The sequence below is a fragment of the Trichosurus vulpecula genome, chromosome 1, assembly GCF_011100635.1.
Source record: "Trichosurus vulpecula isolate mTriVul1 chromosome 1, mTriVul1.pri, whole genome shotgun sequence".
In the NCBI taxonomy this organism is placed as follows: Eukaryota; Metazoa; Chordata; class Mammalia; order Diprotodontia; family Phalangeridae; genus Trichosurus; species Trichosurus vulpecula.
The window spans coordinates 78,485,445-78,499,370 of NC_050573.1; positions in this window are offsets into that span (position 1 = coordinate 78,485,445).

A 13,926-nucleotide genomic window follows, 5' to 3' on the forward strand; every position below is an offset into this window, starting at 1 on the left:
ACAATGTAACGAACAATGATCTAGGAGCCCTGGAGATCTGAATTTTGGTCCTGACACCTCTAGAGCTCTGTGTCACTTTAGGGAGATCACTTCCATTTCTTTGCTGAGCAGTTTCCTGCTTTGCCCACCGAACATACTCACACTCCTTGGGGTGCGGGGAGGAGGAGTCTCACTTGATAATTTCTAGGCTTTCCAAATTACCACTGTGCTGAAAATACGCGTCAGCCAAAAATCAAGATGAATGTCAGGGTGACCTACTTGGTTGAGAATGGGAGAAGTGATTTGTGATAAGATATAAATATGTTGTGTGACATTGGGCAAATTACTTTGCTTCTCTGAAACTAGGGAGACAACCATCAAAGCTGGGGTCCTAGGGGAAGCAAGGAAGGAAATACCTTCCGTGGTTTGGTTAAGAGAGAAAGGAATTAATTTGCAGAGATGGAGGCTCTAGCATCAGCACCTTTAGTAGATGACTGTTAAAATCAGGATAGCAAAGGTCCTGCGCCTGGGAAAGCAGCACAGGATGCTTATGTTTGGGGCTGAGACTTCCCTCCTTTGCAAACATGGGGAATCATATTTTCATAACCTTGAGTGTCAGTGAACGGTTGGTCAATGGTCAATAAGCATTTAGTAAGTGCTAAGGAACTGTTCCAGGCACTGTGCTAAGTGCTGAGGTGTAATGTTAATGGAATGCAAAGATCTTCCTCATCCATTAATAGACCTATGTGACCACATGTGTCCCCTTTTTTTCCCGGAACAGGGGCTGTATTCCCAGGTCTAAAGGTACACAAGTATTTCAATCACAGGTGTCTCGCTGCTTTGAGCTCTGGCCCAGCTCACAGCTGTGATACATCCTGAGTCCCATAGAGCCTACTGGGGAAGGAACTTGCCAAAGGAGGAGCTTGCTTAGGGGGAGGCTTGCTTGTAGGAAGGCTTTCACACCTTTTGGTACTAAGCTAATTAGGCACTGAGTCAGGAGGGTTGTGATGCCTTCTGGTTCTGAAACTATTAGCCAAAAGTGTATATATATTCTGAGGTGAGATTTTGCTTTGGGGGCTTGCTCATGAGAAGGGACTTTTGATTCTCTGGATAGGACTCTGAGTAACCATTAGTTAAGAGGCCCCCAACTACTCAGATGTTGGTGCTCCCCTGATCTGGTGGTGTATGTAGGTAGTGGTATTACTTTGTTCAGACAGTTGGAGACGTGTCTGTTGAATCTCTGTGCTAATTTCTCTGCTTGTATTTTCTACTTATCTGTAATTAAAGTAAGATCGTTGACCCCTTAAAGTCACCTTTCCTTCAGAAAAGGAGATCAAAGAACCAGTGCTAGCAGGCCACGTGCCAGGGTGCTTGCTGTTACACAAAGATATAAATAAAGGCAATCCTGCATTTATGACATCAGTCTGGGCTGACTTGTTGGTTAATTCTGCTGATGGCCTCTCCTTTCCCCCTCACTCTGCTCCTCTTTGTTTTTTATTCTTTGTTATGATAGCCAGCTCACCAGATAGGGGAGAGTAGGGAGAAACATTCACCCTAGCAGGTGATGTAAGAAACAAAAGACATCCTCAAAATTATATGTTAGGTGCCGAGTTAGAGCCAAACCCTGTCCTCCTCGGACCTCCAGGCCCAGGGGCCTGCTGAGATAAACTCAGGGCTTTGGGATGTGGGTGGAGCCAGGAGGAGGGGTCTCGCCTTTGTTGCCTCCCTAACAATTCCAGGTCTTTGCCCGCACCTGCCTGACTGCATGGAACTTCCAGCTCTCTGTCTGGGCTTGCCAGAGCACGTGGAGTTTCCGGTTCTTTGCCTGGACTGCCTGACCGCAGGGAGCTTCGAGTTAGCGGGGGAAGAGAAGGGGAGGAGAGTAGGCAGAGTCAGGGCGGTCCTAGTTACCCAGGTGTATTCATTTTTACCTGTCCTTCACCCACGTAACTAAAGAATGTACCTACGTCACTAAAGATATAAATGTGCTGCTTGCTGAAATAATAAACGGAGTCACTCACCATCATTCGGCTCCCGCCCGTTCATTGTCCGCGAGATCAGGTCCTTTGCTTAGGCAAAGGCCTGGGGCTTGGGGGGAACCCCGAGCATAGTTACAAGGCTTTGGAAGCCCGTAACAATTATACATTTTAAAAGTGTATAGGAGAAATATCTCATCTCTGAGTTTGTGTGGTAGATAATTTTTGCCAAAATATATTGACAACAGTGCAGAAATTATGGAGTTGAAAACCTAGGTTTTCTTATGATGCTCAAGCATAAGTTCAGGCCTCAAAGAAAACTTGAACTTCCATTAGGATTCACAAGCCCTCTTACAGGCAAAATTATGTCAGAGTGACAGAGAAATAGTTCTTTTATATATTGAATCATGTACCCTCTTAGGCCATAAAAGTTAAAGAGAAGCTAGAACCATAATCTCATATTTCCTTTAATGTCATAAAAGTTGAGCAAACTTAAACAGCAAAAAAATTCTACAGGTAAACTAAGTCAGGCTACAGATTAAATTACATTTAGAGGTTTTACAAATAGGATGATTAAAGGGAAATTTTTACATGTCACCAAGAAAACTGAGAAGACTGCATCAGGAAAAGCCTTCATGCACAGTTAGCTAGGGAAGCTAACAAATGAATAAATCACTTTGGCTTCCCTTTGGCTTCTATCTGAGGAGTGTCAAACAATCCTCCCTCATTTCATGAGTCAGATTTTGATCAGGTAAAGTTAATATTAAGAGAAGACAGACTTTTAGTGAACCAAAATTTATAGAAGTGGCCCTGAGTCTTGAATAATAAAAATTTAATAAAAGGAAAGAAAAAGTCCCCATAACTAAAAAAAAAAAAGTTTATAGCTGAGAACCGGCTTTCCCTGTCTAGGGCTAGGCAAATTTTCCTTCCTCCAAACCCACAGTAGAATACAAGGTGAATAACCTCAGTCCCTAAAATTTACTCTCTAACATACCTCTTGAAAGGATCATTAATTGCAGTTGACATAGATAATAATGCTGCTGATCATATTTATCAACATTCAGGGCCATCTTAATAACTGATTTATTATAGACTGAATATGTTGTTGTTCAGTCATGTTTGACTCTTCATGAGCCCATTTGGGGTTTTCTCGGCAAAGATACTAGAGTGGTTTGCCATTTCCTTCTCCAGCTCATTTCATAGATGAGGAAACAGGGTTAAGTGACTTGCCCAGAGTCCCACAGCTAGTAAATGTCTAGGGGCAGATTTAAGTTCAGGTCTTCTTGACTCCGTGCCCAGCACTCTATCCACTGTGCCACCTAGCTGCCCATACTGCACATAGTCCTGTGATATACAAAAACTAGTGGACCACAAGCAATATTTTAAGCAACTTTATATAGGTTTTATTTATCAGGCAGGATGGTGACAATTGAATTGTATAGAAGGCAGAAGAAGAAGGTAAAGATTTACACATTAAAGAACAGGTAGCATAAGGGAAAGATTGGCATCAGGTAAAATTATAAACTAGTCAGGAAACACTAGGGATAAAACTGTGGACAGAACCATTAACCCCCGAGCAAGTTATTTAACACACTCATCTTAAATGAAGAGAGGTAATAAAACTGAGCCAGAAATTCTCTTATGAATAACCAGCTAATCATCTGAACTAAAATTTGGTGTCTCAGCTAAACACTGCAATGTCTAGCTAGTGATGTGCTGTGCTGTGCTCTCTCAAGTAAATGGCGGCAATACGAAGACATAACATGGTCTAATACCTGGTACTTTACAAGAGCTAATGGTGACTGTGGCAGATCACAGTGGTCTTGGGATTCTACAGGCAATACCTCAGACTTAACCTAATTTGAACACACTCTACTAAACAACTGCTGTGTTGCTTACACTGTCAACTGAAGTAAATTTGCCCTACTGGTTTCACTTTGAGTCTGATTTATTGGTTTTGTTTTCATTGAAACAAGTGAACATAATTATCCAAAGGAGATATCCTTGAAAATATACAATAATTTGGGCCACTGTTTTGTGCCCTCTACTATACCAATGAAGATCTTATGCTGCCCCCCCCATGGGGTGCACCCTACAATTTGGAAAACTCTGCTTTGACAGATGTGTTCAGCAGTGGTGGAATTTTTTGATTTCTTTTTATTTGTTTTTTTTGGGGGGGTTGAGGGCCATTTCTCCTGGGTAGGAGGTTATTTGGTTGGCTGAAGCCTATATCATGGGATATTAATATTTAAAGCCTCAAACACTCCTGAGATATGAAGTCAAGGCTTCCTAACGTAATTTAACTTACTTTATTTGTGGAAAGACTCCAACTGGGTCTAACTCTGTGGTTATATTTGTGGCATGTAAATTTTCCCTCTCTATTAGCCCATTATAAACTAAATTTTGCAAACTTGGTGGGGTTTTTCGGTAAAATTTTTTATTGTTTTTAAACTTAAATATATTATGAGAAAAGAAAAAACATTGCCATGCACACAGCAGAACATAAGAGAGGATACAATATAAAACAATAAATTTTCATTTCGAGAAAACCTATATAATAAATACTACACTTTGTTTTCAAAGCTGCTCAGCTTTTCTTTGCTTCCTTCTAGGTTTTCTTTTGTTCTTGGTTGTGCATTTTTTACTTTATTTTTTCCCCTTTCTCCCCCACCCCCCCCCCTCTAAAGAAGGCTACAATTAAACACAAATATATAAACAAATACATAGATATCCATAAACATACACATATGTACACATATATTCATACACCCATATATAAGACCATACTAAGCTTATTTCCACCTGTCATCTGTTTCTCCGAAAGTAGATAGCATCTTCCTTCATAAGTCCAAATTGTTCCATGCTTTTCCAAATGAATCAGCTCATCATTTCCTATACCATAGCAATATTTCAACCCAATCACATCCTACCTGAGAGATGGTCTGTGAAAGTTTTTTTCTCAGTTTTCTCCATTCTTTCTATTCTTGGCTGTGTAGGTTTTATTTATACAAGAAAATTTTAATTTAAAATAATTGAAATTATTTATTTTACACTTCAACAATGCTCTCACCTTACAATATAGTTTCAGGTCTGATACTGCTGAATCTGTTTCCTTTATGCTTTTTTACCTTGATTTCTTTGAAGTTGCTGATCTTTTGTTCTTCCAAATGAACTTTGTTATTTTTTCTAACTCAGTAAGATAATTTTTTAGTAATTTGACTGGGATGGCACTGAATAAATAGATCATTCAAGTAAAATTGTCATTTTTTTATTATACTGGCTTTGCTTACCACAGTTCCTGTGTCTGTTTTGGCAGGTATACTCTCAGGTGTTTTATACTGCCTAGGTATTTTAAATGGTCTAAAACAATATTGAATAATATTGCTGACACATAGCATAGTTTCTCTATTTTTCTTTTTTGATTAAATCTATTTTAGCTTTAAATTTGTCTGAAATCATGATTACTACCCTTGCTTTTTTACATAATAAATTCCACTCCAGACCTTTATTTTATCTTTGTGTGTATCTCTCATTTTTTCTAGCATTTTCTGAAAGCAGCATGTTGTTGAATTCAAATTTTTAATCTGTTATCAGTTTCTGTTTCATGGACAAATTCATCCCATTACATTCTAAGCTATAATTACTTGCTGTGTATTTTCCTCCTTCCTATTTTTCCTCACTATTCTTCACACCTTATTATCCCTCCTCACTCCTCTACTTTACTTCTACCTGCTACCTTGCCCTCCTATTCCTTACCATACCTGCTCCTCCAAAAGTCCCTCCCTTATCGTCTCCTCCTGCCCCCTTGCCCCCTTATTTCTTTCTGAATTTGGAAGACTTTTGTACTCTTCTAGATATATATGTTGTTCCTTCTTTAACCCATTCCCAATGAGAATAAGGTTCCAACACTACCTGCCCTCTCCCCTACTAACTTCTTCTATATCAATTTGTTTCTTTTGTGCCTCATTTGTATGAAATACTCCTTTTCATCTCTCCCTACAACTCAGCCCAAGCCTTTCTTTTAAACTTCCCAAATAATGATGACAATTACAAGAGTACTGATAATATTTTCACACATAAGAAGTAAAGTTTGACTTTATTGAGTTCCTTATAATTTTTCTGTAATGTTTACCTTATAATTATTGTAATAGTGTATCAAGATTCTTTTTTTAATTATAATTTTCAGGTAATCTGACTATTCTTATATTATTTCTCCTCAATCTGTTCTCCAGATCAGTCATTTTTTCTGATGAGATATTTCACATATGCTTCTATTTTTTTGTTCTTTTGATTCTGTTTGGTTATTTCTTGTTGTCTTAAAATGTTATTAGTTTCTCTTTGTGCAATTCTGGTTTTCAAGGAATTATTTTCTTCCTTGTTTTTTATTCTCTATTTCAGGTTGGTTGACTTTCATTTCATAATTTTCTTGATTTTCTTGGATTGCTTTTTTTCCCCAATTTTTCCTCAATCTTTCTTATTTGATTTTTAAGTTCTTCTAAGAACTCTTTTTGTGCTTGAGACCATTTGACATTTCTCATTGAACAAGGAGTAGCTGGGGCAGCTAGGTGGCACAGTGAGTCTCTACTGACTTCCACCACGGAATTAGGAGGACCTGAGTTCAAATCCGGCTTCAGACACTTGTCACATGTACTAGCTGTGTGACCTTGGACAAGTCACTTAACCCCAATTGCCCTGCCAAAAAAAAGAAAATGGAGTAGCTTTTTTTTTAGTTGCATTATCTTCCTCTGAATATGAATCCGTATCTTCTATCCCCATATTATGATTGGGTTCTTTCTCCTTTGCTTACTTATTTTTATTTTATTTTGTTTTTTAGCAGATATTAGTGTAATCAAGTTCTAGTTCTGAGATATGGGGAATGATGCCCCAAGCCCCAGGTCCTACTTACTGTTATTTTCTGAGGTCTGTCCCAGGGCGTAGCCTTGGGCACTCCTCTCTATTCCTAAGTCACAACAAGGGCCCCCAGCCACACAGTCCTGTAAATGATCTTGCTCCCTGCAGTTCCTCTGGTGGGTGCAAACTACAGGGTGTTCCTAAAGTCTGGACACATAGGCAAAAATGCATATTTTCAAGAAATGAAATGAATGAAATTTTCAACATTTTATTTAATTGGAATAATTTCCATCATATGTGATGCAAAGTTTGATGTGCTTTGCAAGATTCATGTGAACTCAATGTCATAATTCCACATTTCCTATGTGTCCAGACTTTAGGAATGCCCTGTACAGCTGTCCTCTCTGCTCTGGAACTGGAAGCAGGGTCTCTGCTTTTTTTGCAAGTGCCCACAGCCAGCAGGGTCCCTGCCCTCTGCTACTGCACTCACTAGGTGTGTACTAGCTACTTTTCCCCAACAACTATAGCCCAGGACAAATCTGGTCAGCACAGCTGTGCTTGGTGTCCCTTGACAGTAGAAGATCCTTCAATCTTCTCCTACTCCTACCTCTTCTCCTACTTCTCCTACTTCCCCACATTGTATGGGAGATGAAAGTTTTTAAGGCTGAGGCTGCCACCCAACCCCAGCTGCCCCCAAGGTTGTTGTTTGTTGATTCTGCAGAATCTACCTGGAGATGTTTGCACTTCACTCAGGCTGAACTTCCATCCTCCCCTCCTTCCCCTCCCCCTCACCTTGGGTCTTTCTCAAGTTGTCTTTAGGAGAATAACTGCTTTCTCTGACATTTGTTTATTTCCACTGCTCTACGTTCCCTCTGAGGTGATGTTCTCTCTCTCTCTCTCTTTTTTTTTTGTGTGGAGGAAATTTGGAGAGCTGAAAGTTTTCTGACCTACTCCACTCCATCTTTCCTTGTTATAATCTTGTTAATCCTTGTTAGAACCCTAATAGGGGTTCAGAGTTGTTTTTCTGAGCTCTGAACCTGTGCTTAAGCATAATAAAATCTAGGTTTTAACCTCTGGATTCTCTGCATTGTGATAATGTTATTCAGCAGCAATTTACCTATCTCAAAGAACTCAGTGGGAATATTTTTCCCATATCGGTGGCTGGGGGAGAAAAATCACCTGGTGGCCAACCTTCTGGAGATGGGATCAATTACAGTTCAATCCAACTCAACATTTGCATTTATTCCATTCAATTCAACAGCTATCTATTAATCACTTAAAGTACAAGGCACTTTATTTGCAAAGAACAAGCCCCTCTGACTGCTCCCTTGAATTGGAGCTGGAAGGGACCTTAGGAACTATTTGGTCTGAGCCCCTAATTTTTTATTTATTTCTTTATATATTTACATAAGGAAATTGAGGTTCGAAGAACCTAAGTGACTTGTTCAAAATCACACGGGGAGAAAGATAGAAAGTTGGGATTCTAATCTCTGTTTACTGACGATATGCTTCTTTATTTACATCTTCAAGGCCTTCACAGATCATAGAATAACAGAATGTCAGGACTGAACGAAACCACAGATGTCATCTAGTCCAACCCATAGGAAACTTCTTTGCAACATCTTCTACAAGGGGTTAGCCAGCCTGTACTGGAAGACCTGCGGTGAGGGGGAGACTACTCCCTCTGAGGGTAGCCCATAGTACTTCTGGATAGCTCTCATTGTTATAGAACTTGTCTTTATGATGCTTTGCTTTTCAAATTTCCCTGGAGTGCTTTCAGTGGTATTTAATTTAAATAGAAATGGATCTCTGCTGCTTCCATATTAAGTTAGAAAACCACGAATGAACATTATCTGTGTTGTATTGTATATTTATTTATTTTATTTTATTTATTTTATTATTTATTTTGATTTATTTTGTTGCATTTTTATCTGGATCCCTACTCTAACTTTTTTGGGAGGAAAAGGAGGCATAGCAGTGGTAGGTTTGACACCTCTGGGTAAGGTCTCTCCTTTGCCTCCCAACACTTTCTACTATATCATAATTATTTCTTGTTACACACACACACACACACACACTTTTCAAGAGAGCTGGCTGCTAAACAGTTACTAACACACCTTTGGATGTGATCCCTGAGGGGCTGTCAATAACCTTTGAAAAACTACAAGAATGAAAGAAATACTATCTCAAAGAAATATTGTCTCAAGTTTCAACATAGGGAAGAGAGGTATAGTCTTTAAGGTATATAGATTGGTGAGTTTGACTTTGATTCCTGGAAAATTTCTAGAGTACAATTATTTTTAAAAATTTTACTTTTTGATATACGAACTTGACAAATTCCAGCAAATATGAGTGCTTCTGCGTTCAAAAAATAGAGGATTGCACAAGACATTGTGAATCTCTTCCATATACAGCTTGCCTCTTTTTTTTTTTCTGAATGTATAACCTGGTTTTCCAGCCAAGCCTGGGATATTTGCATAAAATTTTCTCATTGTTGGAGACAATGATTAATCAAGAGCTTTGGAGAGGAGGGATGGTCTTTTTATTCTGTGATGGAAGACATGCTTTTTTCTAGTTTCTCTCTAGGACCAACTCCAGACATGTGCTAGTTAACACGGAATGTTAGAGGGAAGATACAAATGGATCTCAATAGACTGAAATGATGGGTCAGATCTAATTAGAGGAAATTTAACATTCATCTTAAAAAATGTTGAGTTCCAAATTCTCTGCCTCCCTCCCACCCTTCCCTAACCACTGAGAAGGCAAACATGATATCATTTAGCTGTGCCAAGCATATTTCCATATTATTCATGTCAAAAAAAAAGAATAAATAAAAAGCAAGAAACAAAAAGAAAATGGGCTGACACACATGAGATGGACCAAACTTTTTTTGATTGACTCCAGAGAGTAGAACTTGGAGCAATGGGCAGAAGTTGCACAAAACCAAAAAACCCAACCTCCCTCCCCCCCCCACAATTTTTGGTTGATCTAAGGGAATTTTGTAATCCTTTGTGATTCTTCATGGATATCCCATCAGACCCTCAATCACAACATATCCCAAATTGTGCTTATTTTCTTTTTCCTAAAACTCATTCTTTTTTTTGTCAATATTCTTTCTATCCAGGGCAGAAATTCTTAAGGTTCCCAACCAGGGTCCCATGTTCAAAATCTTGGTAGTGTTTTTTCCTCTTTCCTCTTCCTTACATCTCATAATCAGTTGACATGTCCTATTGATTTCACTTCTCTTACATCTGTCTCTTCCCCTGCTCCTATTGTCACCACCTTATTACATTCCTCGTAGGGGTGTATGGGATGTTTCGAGAGGACTAGCTTCTCTGGTATGAGAGCTGCTGAGCCCTTTTCAGGGCTGCTTATCTGCTTTTGGTATCCACCTGGCATTCAACTCTTGCCTGTGGCTCCGAGAAGCTGTAGCATGAGCAGTAGCCATGCCTTGGTAAGCCACCTTGACAGATGGGCTAAACCAGTTTAAGGGTAATTGATGGGCCACGAACTCATTGGTGAGTTAGGAAGATGGCGAACTCAAGCATGTGAAGACTTTTCCTGGAGCAATGGACGGACTAGGACAATTTGTTCCAACAGTCATGAAGGCAGCTGAAGAAGGCACTGTGGAGAAACACTTTGAGTTGCTCAGACATTGAAGACACCAAGTTGATCCACTGCATCCTGGGCCATCACCAGTTTCCCTGACTTTTGTCTTACCACTGGACTTAGATGACTCTGAAAGAGAGAGTGAGGCTGATGACTGTGCAACTCTGCCTCACTTAAATCGAATTCATGCCATATCAACATTGTTCTCTTCAAAAAGTGAAGGACAAACAACAACATCATGCCTCCTAACAGGTCACCCCACTCCCACTTTCTCCTTTCTCTAATCTGCCCTTCCTACCAGATACTTGTTTTACATAAATATTCCCTGTGCATAAATCTGATCACTCTTTTGCTCAGTTCTCAGTGGCTCTCCATTGCCTCCAAATTCAACCTGGGATTCAAGATCCTTTACAAATTGATGATGCTTTTTCTTTCCACCTTTATCTCATCATATTCCCTTCTACATATCCTATACTCCAGCAAAATGATTATTCAACATTTCCCACTGGGGGTGGAGCCAAGATGGCAGAGAAAAGGCAGGGACTCACCTGAGCTCTCCCAAATTCCCCTCCAAACAATTTTAAGTGATGCCTCAAAACAAATTCTGGAACAGCATGACCCACAAAAGCAAGGGGTGAAACAATTTTCCAGCCCAACACAACCTTAAAAGGTTGACAGGAAAGATCTATCACACCAAGGTAAGAGTGAAGTGCAGGCTATGCCAGCTCAGGTGGCACCCCAGTAAAGCAGAAGCAGGCCCTGGGGGTGGCTGAATCAGTAGTGGCAGCAGTTGCTTCTAGAGCTCTCAGCCCACAGATGGCAAGGGGGTTGGACAACTAATAAGCAGGAGATTTCAGGGGTCCCTTTGCTGGCATTAGGCTCAGGACTCTATTGCATTGCCCATACTTAAGAAGAAGCACTAGCACACCAGAGTTTGTGTCTGCAGGGAAATGGGGATCCTGGTCACAGTTTCATGGCAGAAAAGAGTGCTTGTGGTCACTCACAGACCAGAGCACAGGCCAGGAGAGTAGTAAACACACTTCTTAAGAGATCATATCACCTTGGAAGAACTGAAAGCTTATAGACCTCCAGAACTAGCTCTGAAAAGAGCTGCACTAAAAACATGAAGCTTGGGAGAGCGTCTCCTCAACCCTGGGAACAGAGCTAAAAGATAAGAAATAGGCTAGAAAAATTAGCAAACAAGAAATAAAGATCCTGACCACAGAAAGTCACTATGGTGACAGGTAAGATCAAAACACAAACTCAGTCAAAGTCAAAGTCAAAACCGCTATACCTAAAGCCTCAAAGAAAAATGTGAATTGGTCTCAGGCCATGGAAGAGCTCAAAATGGATTTTAAAAATCAAATAAGATAGAGGAAAAGTGGGAAAAGAAATGAGAGTGATGTGAGAAAATCATGAAAAAAGAGTCAACAACTTCGTAAAGGAAAATAACATCTTAAAAAACAGAATAGGACAAATGGTAAAAGAGGCACAAAAATCCAATGAAGACAAGAACAGTTAAAAAGCAGAACTGGCCAAATGAAAAAGGCATATTCACCATTCCCCATCCATATACTGCACTTTTCCACTTCTGTGTCTTTGCTTACTTTGTTCTAGATGTTTAGAATTCCACAGATATTGGAAGGGACATCAGAAATCATCTAATCCGAGCCACATCTGGACAGTTATCCTTTCCATAATATCCCTAATAAAGGGTACATTTGCCTTGATAGGAAGTTTTTTTCCTCAAATTGAGTGAAACACAAGAGAATTCATACTGGAGAGAAACTCCATCAGTGTAATGAATGTCAAAAAGCCTTCAGTCCTAATTCAAGTGTTAGAAGACACCAGAGGATTCATACTGGAGAGAAATCATATAGTTGTGATGAATGTGGTAAAACCTTTAGTTAGCATTCCGGTCTTAGATAATATGAGAAAATTCACACTGGAAAGTAACTTAATATGATACCTGGGAAGTCTGCATCATGCCTGTAGTTTTGCACATCATATGACTGTGCCTATAGAAGGAAAACCACTTAAGAAGTTCTGTTTCTCAGGGGAGCCACTATCCTCCAAAATGCTCTGCCCTGAGTACCTCCTCCTTTTCCTCCAATGCCACGATCAAACCTGTCTTTCTCCTCCCATCTTCACAAAAACTATCCTTAATAAATGTTTTTGATGTCATTAAAAAGAGGAGTCAGTGTGGAAAAGCCTGCTTTTAGTGAGCATTTTTACTTGATTTCAGAAAATCAGGAATCAGACTCCAGGAAAGTGACAGCTTGGCTGATGGTCCAAGTCAGACTTCATTTACCGCCAGACAGTGGCATGAATTTGGTAACAGTAGCCTGACCTCTATCTCTACAATTCCTCCTTGAATGTTATGGCGGGGCATGGCTGGTGGCATGGGGAACCAGGACCAAGGGAACATATAAGACTTCAGTTTAGGAAACATTTGTTAAGCACTAGCTGTATGCTGAGCACTGCGCTAGGTGTAATGAGAGGAACAAATAGATAAAACACACGTGTCCTCATGAAACTCATAATCTAGTAGTGCTCTAAGACACAAATACTGAGAATTATAAAATAAAGGCGATGAGGATTCAAAATTTCTTGTAATATCAAGGAATTATCTTGACTCAAAGCAAGGCCATGAGTCAGAAAAGGTGGACAAGCTGGAGTTAGGGCATATATGAAGCAGCTTTTCATTGGAGTTTATTATGCCCTGTGTGGAATATTTGGGCATAAGACCCAAATTCCACAAGACAGGAAGGTGGGAGACTCTTTCCCACTCCCCACCCCTGTTATGTCTCAGGAGAATTTGCTAGTTTGGCACAACCTGTCAGGTGATTTTTGCTTCTTCTTTTTACTTTTCATGATTCCTATGACGGGGCTTGTAAGCATTGCCTTTGGTAGAGCAAGAGACATTGAGTCTCTGACAGAGAAGGACCTAACCACCTGCCAGAGGGTGAAGCTCTGGGTACTTGAGGATCAGTTGGGAGATTCCCCCCATACTAGTTCTTAAGGTCACAATGTGTTCAATAGCTGTTGAATAAGAGGTCTCAAAGACACTCATTCAAGGGGAAATGGCAGACCTCCACAGCAAAATGCCTGAGAGGACATGCTCTCTAGTTTCCTCTGGCTCCACCAGTAGCCCTGCTCTGTTCCACTCAGAGTGCCGTATGGGCTCTGTGCTTAGCTCTCACTAGACCACAGTCCTAAGGGACAGGGATTTCATTCCCTCCACACCTGCTAACTGTCACTGGTTTCTCCAGAGACCACACAGAGAGCTCTGGGAAATTCAGATTTGAGTCCTACTTCTGACTGCTGCTGGACAGATCTCTGAGTCTCCAATTTCCTCATCTATAAAATAAGGATAATACTTGCACTATCTAACTCTTAGGGTTGTGAGGAAAATGCTTTATTAACCTTAAAGCACTCACCATAATGAGATTCTCCATTAAGTGCCTAGTGTGTGCTGGTTAGGAGGCTAGGGAATAGTACTGATGAGAAA